Below are 6,977 nucleotides of genomic sequence, written 5' to 3'. Positions count from 1 at the left end.
TGAGGTTTCTCCATGTTGGCCAGGTTGATCTCGAACTCCCAATCTCAAGTGATCTGCCCACTTCGGCCTCCCAAAGTGCTGGGATTCAGGTGTGAGTCACTGTACCCAGCCAACAATTCTTGCATATGAAATTTTCATGGCGACTTTCCATTACATAGTAGTTTCTGTTATTTGAGGGTCTTGCTTTTTTTTAAAGAACGGGGTCTCACTATATTGCCCAGGCAGGTCTTGAACTCCTGGGCTCAAGCTATCCTCCTGCCTCTGCCTCCCTAAGAGCTGGGATGACAGGCCTGAGCCACAGTGCCCGAGGGTCTTGCTTTTAATCAAGTTAACCCCAGTAATCACATCCTGTGCCATGGAGACTCCAGCACATGATAATACTCAGTATATTATGAAACTCACAACAGGCAAGCTGGACCTGCTGGATGTAAGGAGAGAGTGAGTCCTTATCACTGCCACTTGTCAGCTTCCTGCATGACTTCTTTCTGTCCTGCGTGAAACTGGGGGTGGTTTACACAGCCTTTCCAGGAAAAAGCAGGACAATCTTCCTCTTTGGTTTTTTAAAAAAGTCCAGATGGTATAACATGAAAATTCCAACGTTCCAATGAAACGTCTCCCCATTACTGGTGAAGGTTGCCCCGGCCTGGAAGTGGGCCAAGAGCGCCAGGGGATGTGGCCAACCTGCTTCGCTGACTTCCTTCTACACTCCCACACAACCTTGTGCTGAAGGAGCTAAGGTATGAACAAAAAGCAATTTTGCTGTCTCAGGAGTGCCCCTACAAATCAGTTGTAATGATACGTTCTTTCCTAGGCCTGGATGACATGGTTTTTCCAATCTCTTTTGGGTAACAAAGAGGTTAAAGAGTTTTTTTGTCTCTCACTTAAAAAATAGTCTTGGCCAGGAGTAGTGGCTATACCTATAATCCCAGCACTTTGGGAGGCCGAGGCAGGTGGATCACCTCAGTTTAGGAGTTCGAGACCAGCCTGGCCAACATGGTGAAACTTATCTCTACTAAAAATACACAAATTACCTGGGTGTGGTGGCACATATCTGTAGTTCCAGCTACTTGGGAGGCTAAGGCATGAGAATCACTTGAACCTAGAAGGCAGAGGTTGCAGTGAGCCGAGATTGAGTCACTGCACACCAGCCTGGGCGACACGAGACTCTGTCTCAAAAATAAAAAGTTTCTTTTTCTAGGTATTAGCTAGTCTTATCCAGTGTCATCTCAAACCTTCAAATGTCATTGACTTGAAAGCCTGTCTCATCCTCCAGCCTGGAGTCTGTGGGGTCATGGTCAGTGTCATTTCTCTTTCTCATACTGCCTGCTGTCCCAGGCCTGTTTTTTTTTTTTTTTTTTTTTTTTGAGATGGAGTCTTGCTCTGTCGCTCAGGCTGGAGTGCAGTGGTTCGATCTTGGCACACTGCAACCTCCACCTTCCTGGTTCAAGCAATTCCCGCGTCTCAGCCTCCAGAGTAACTGGGATTACAGGCACACACCACCACGCCCAGTCAAGGCTTTTGTATTTTTAGTAGAGACGGAGCTTCACCATGTTGACCAGACTGGTCTCGAACTCTTCTCAGGTGATCCGACCGCCTCAGCCTCCCAAAGTGCTGGGGTTACGGGCATGAGCCACCACGTCCAGCAGGAAGGTCAGGTTTCATTCCATGAGTTGAGCCTGGGAGTGGCAGACTCCAAATGGTGTTTCTTTTCTCCTCGGTTCTGGAGAGTCTCCAACCCCAGGGTAGCTGCTGTCCCCGGGAGGCCACACCTTCTCCAGCTGGACACCAGGATGCCTGCCCAGCTCCTCAGGCTCCAGAAATCCAGGTTATCCCATCCCTCCAGTGTTCCCTTTGGCTGGAACAAGGCTGCCTCCCTTTCTAGAGAATCACAGCAGGCCTACAGGAACTCTGAGAGTGCAAACCAGGCCAAAGGCAGCCATCTCCAGGGGCTAGCCACCGACAGGGAGTCAAATCCCAGTCCCTGTGTCCCTCAAACTCCAGAAGACACGTCATGCTCTCTAAACGGTCCTCTTGAAGTGTTCTCTCCTTTGGCATAAGCCGAAGATGAAGCACCCCATCCCCTCCTGCCTCGGGAGAAGAGCAATGTCCAGCACACAGACAACTGTTTCCAAAGGAATCCTCTCACATTCCTGTACGGCCTGGACATGGATGCCGAGCTAATCGTTTCCAATGTGGAGCTAATGGTTCTACAATCTCTTAGCATGAGCTGCAGAGGTGCTCCAGCTCCTCCTGACTTTAGAATGTGGAAGGATTTGGCACCTACTGTTTTGTTCTCAGCCTTTGGCATCTCTGGTGAAACTAACACAGAAAGTCCCATTTTAGTAACAGAGGGTATCATTGTAAAAAGTAACCCATTGCTCATGCATAGCTAAGGAAAAAAAAAGGTAACCCCTTCCTCATGCCAGGATACCTGATGCACTGCAGGGGTCTCATGACAGCCTGACTTAGGAAGCCGGCTGTGTGAAGGTATAGCTAACACATAATTATTACATATTTATATATTATATCCTTATATTAATGTGATTTTTTGTACAAAATATAATATATATAGAATTCTTTTTTTTTTTTTTTTTTTTTACCCAGTCTGGAGTGCAGTGTTGTGACCTAGGCTCACTGCAACCTCTGCCTCCAGGTTCAAGTGATTCTCCTGCCTCAGCCTCCCAAGTAGCTGGGATTACAGGGGTGTGCCACCACGCCCGGCTAATTTTTGTATTTTTAGTAGAGATGAGGTTTTACCATGTTGACCAGGCTGGTCTCAAACTTCTGACTTCAGGCGATCTGCCCGCTTTGGCCTCCCAAACTACCGGGATTCTAGGCGAGAGCCACCGTGACCAGACAGAATTTTTGTTTTTGACATTATAGATAATTAGATGTGCAGAGAAATCTCTGTCAATACAGACTACCTTGAAGTGTTGAGTGAACTTTTAATAAATACAGAAAAAATAATTTTTTCTTTTCTTTTTTTTTTTTTGAGATGGAATCTAGCTCTGTCACCCAGGCTGGAGTGCAGTGGTATGATCTCAGGTCACTGCAACCTCTGCCTCCTGGGTTCAAGTGATTCTCCTATTTCCACCTTCTGAGCAGCTGGGATTACAGGGGTGTGCCACCACGCCTGGCTAATTTTTGTATTTTTAGTAGAGATGAGGTTTTACCATGTTGGCCAGGCTGGTCTCAAACTCCTGACCTCAGGTGATCTGCCCACTCTCAGCCTCCCAAAGTGCTGGGATTACAGGCGTGAGCCACCATGCCTGGCCCAGAAAAAATACTTTTTTAAAGCATGGCTGAGCTGACAGGAAAATAAAGGAGGCCAGAATAGGTGGAGGTCAGAAGGAGGAGGACCCATCACTGGGCACGGGGGCTCACACCGGTAATCCCAGCACTTTGTGAGGCTGAGGTGGGTGGATCACGAGGTCAGGAGCTCAAGATCAGCCTGACCAACATGGTGAAACCCCATCTCTACTAAAAATAGCCGAGTGTGGTGGTGCATGCCTGTAATCCCAACTAAGGAGGCTGAGGGAGGAGAATCACTTGAATCCAAGAGGTGGAGGTTGCGGTGAGCCGAGATCACACCACTGCACTCTACCCGGGACGACAGAGTGAGACTCTGTCTCAGAAAAAAGGAGGAGGACGACCCAGAAAGAGAGCAAGACCAGTGAGTGGCATTTGCCCTGAGGGCCTAAGCTAATCCCAGGTGGTCTAGAGCCGGGAATTTTTATTATTTTTATTTTTTAGAGAAGGAGTCTCTGCTTTGTTGCCCAGGCTGGACTTGAACTCCTGGGCTCAAGCAATCCTCTTGCCTCAGCCTCCCAAATAGCTGGGACTGCAGGTGAGCAGCTGCACACCTGGCTTTAGAGTCTGGATTTTTAATTTGCCTCAGGCAGCCTAAAGGAAAGAAGGAAAGAAGGCCCCAGACTAGCATGGTGGAAGGGCAGATCAAGACTAGCGGTGGCCTGGAATCCCGGCACTTTGGGAGGTCAAGGCGGGCAGATTGCTGGAGGTCAGGAGTTCAAGATCAGCCTAGCCAACATGGCGAAACCGCATCTATACTACAAATACAAAAATTAGCCAGGTATGTGGTGCCCGCCTATAATCCCAGCTACTCGGGAGGCTGAGGCAGGAGAATCGCTTGAAGCCGGGAGTTACAGTGAGCCAAGATCACACCTCTGCACTCCAGCCTGGGGGACGGAGCAACACTCTGACTCAAAAAAATAAAAAATAAAAAAAGACTCTTGCATAATGCTGGGGGCCCAAAGAGGGGGAACTGCCGAGAATGAAGAAAAGCAACCCTGACTTTGCTGAGAAGAGGCTTTTGTGTCTTGACTGCAGCATTGGGCAGGATGCAGCGTGGAGAATCTCCTACAGGAGTCCTTAACCACCAGCACTTACCACTCGCATGAACTGATGGCTGAAATCCATCCTATCTTTGCGGCCCAGAAATCCTAAGCTGAAAATTTAAGTTTGAAGGGGTCAGTCTTGGGTCGGTAATACCCCTAGGAACCTGGAAGAAGCAAACTCGAATCTTCTCTAGAAGAACACACTTTAAATCCAGGCCTCAAATTAAAAAAAAAATTAGCTGGGTATGGTGGCACGCACCTGTAGTCCCAGCTATCTGGGACACTGAGGTGGGAGGATCACTTGAGCCAAGGAGGTCAGGGATGCAGCAGGGAATGATCATGTCACCGCACTTCAGCCTGGGCCAAAGAGTGAAACCGTCTTAACAAACAAACAACAAGGATGGGTGATGTGGCACATGCCTGTAATCCCAACACTCTGGGAGGCCAAGGCTGGTGGATCACCTGAGGTCAGGAGTTCAAGCCCAGCCTAACACAGTGAAACCCTGTCTCTACTAAACACAAAAAAATTAGCCCGGTGTGGTGGCACATGCCTGTAATCTGAGCTATTCGGGAGGCTGAGACAGGAGAATCACTTGTACCTGGGAGATGAAGGTTGCAGTGAGTGGAGATCGTGCCACTGCACTCTAGCCCAGGCAACAAGAGCGAAGCTCCATCTCAAAAAAACAAAAACAACAAACAACAACAACAACAAAGATGCCTCAAAGAATGTCCATAAAGTTCTGAAGTGCAGGGATCTATCATACAAAAATCACTAAACACAAAGAAAAGTAAGCCACCATGAGCAAGTCAGCAGAAAACAGTAAGCTGCAGAATCAGCCCCACAGCTTGAGTTCAGGTCTGACTCAGGAGCCTGGAACTTTGCTCTGGGAAAGGCTGCTGGTGCTCCCAGCCCACTTGCTAAAGCCCAGGCTGGGGCCTTGCCCTTGTCCCTGACTGTATGTCACCAGCTAAGGAAGCTGATAAGCTCAGGGACAAACAAGCTCACAGGTTAAAATAAACAGATATTTTAAGAGTACGAGCACATCAAAGGAGACAAACTGTCCTACATAAACCAGAATGGAACAAGACCGATCAGGACTCTAGGCACAGCGAAGACCCTCATGGAGATAAGAGGATGATTAACGAGGAACAAGCAGTGACATAGACTCCAGTGGAAACGCTGATACAAAGTTGGTAACAGACTCAGAAGAGCGGGGGAAAAAAAAGAATAGTTGAGCTGGGCGCGGTGGCTCACACCTATAATCCCAGCGCTTTGGGAGGCTGAGGTGGGTGGATCGCCTGAGGTGAGGAGTTCAAGACCAGCCTGGCCAAAATCATGAGACCCCATCTCTACTAAAAATGCAAAAATTAGCTGGGCATGATGGTGGGTACCTGTAATCCCAGCTACTGAGGAGGCTGGGGCAGGAGAATCCCTTGAACCCGGAGGTGGAGGTTGCAGTGAGCTGAGATTGCACCATTCACTCCAGCCTGGGCAACAGAGCGAGACTCTGTCTCAAACAAACAAACAAAAACAAAACAAAACAAAATGAAAAACAAACAAGAATAGCTGTAAAATGAACGATGATATAAATCAATTGAAGACATTTTCCTAGCTGGTACTGAAAAGTAATAAGGAGATGGAAAATACCAAAGAACATTTAAGAGATATGGAAAATATCAGTGTCAGTAACTGCCTAATATGAGTTCCAGAAAAAGAGAAAACGGATGTAAGAAAGAGACTATATTTAAAAATTGTGTGAATGTTTCCTGCCAGGAACCAAAAAAAAAAAAAAAAAAAAAAAAAATAAAAAAAAAAAAAAAAAAAAAAAAGAACCTTAAGTGTGAAGTTTTAAAGATTAATCTAAAGACCAGCCTGGGCAATGTACTGAGATCCTGTCTCTAAAAAAAATTAAAAATCAGCTGGGCGTGGTGGTGTGCACCATATAGTTCTAACTATTTTGGAGGCTCAGGTGGGAGGATCATTTGAGCCTGGGAGGCTGAGGCTGCAGTGAGCCAGGCACTCCAGCTTGGGAAGCAGAGCAAGACTCTATCTCAAATAATAATAATGATTAATGATAAAATGACTTCAATGCAAAGGTCTTGTGGGACATCAAACAATAGATAGGGAAAAACCTAAACTTTGACATACAGTAATGAAATTTAGGAAAATCAAAGACCATAAAAAAAAATTCAAAAAGCTTACAGAAAGAAGGAATATAGTTCACAAAAGAATCAAAACTGGATTAGCATTGGTTTTCCTAACAGAAAAATTGGAGACAAAAAGCAATGAAATTATATATATAATTTATATATGTAATTATATATATATAATCTTTTTTTTTGAGACAAGAGTTTCACTCTTGTCACCCAGGCTGGAGTACAGTGGTGCGATCTCTGCTCACTGCAACCTCTGCCTCCTGGGTTCAAGCGATTCTCTAGCCTCAGCTGCCTGAGTAGCTGGGATGACAGGCCCCTGACACCACGCCCTGCTAATTTTTGTATTTGTAGTAGAGATGGGTTTCCAATATGTTGGCCAGGCTGCTCTCAAACTCCTGACCTTAGGTGATCTGCCTGCCTCGGCCTCCCAAAGTACTGGGATTACAAGTGTGAGCCACCGTGCGC

General features: G+C 46.6%; 1 protein-coding gene across 1 annotated transcript in view; it reads right to left on the bottom strand.

Moving 5' to 3' along the window:
• The window catches only part of UBN2 (ubinuclein 2), a 102,625-nt gene that overhangs the window by 8,872 nt on the left and 86,776 nt on the right, over positions 1 to 6,977 (bottom strand). The gene's annotated exons all lie outside the window — the stretch shown is intronic.

This window comes from Cebus imitator, unplaced genomic scaffold, assembly GCF_001604975.1.
Source record: "Cebus imitator isolate Cc_AM_T3 unplaced genomic scaffold, Cebus_imitator-1.0 Scaffold260, whole genome shotgun sequence".
NCBI classification, from domain to species: Eukaryota; Metazoa; Chordata; class Mammalia; order Primates; family Cebidae; genus Cebus; species Cebus imitator.
Note: the sequence above shows the minus strand (reverse complement) of the source record. Positions and strands in the feature narration are given on the sequence as shown.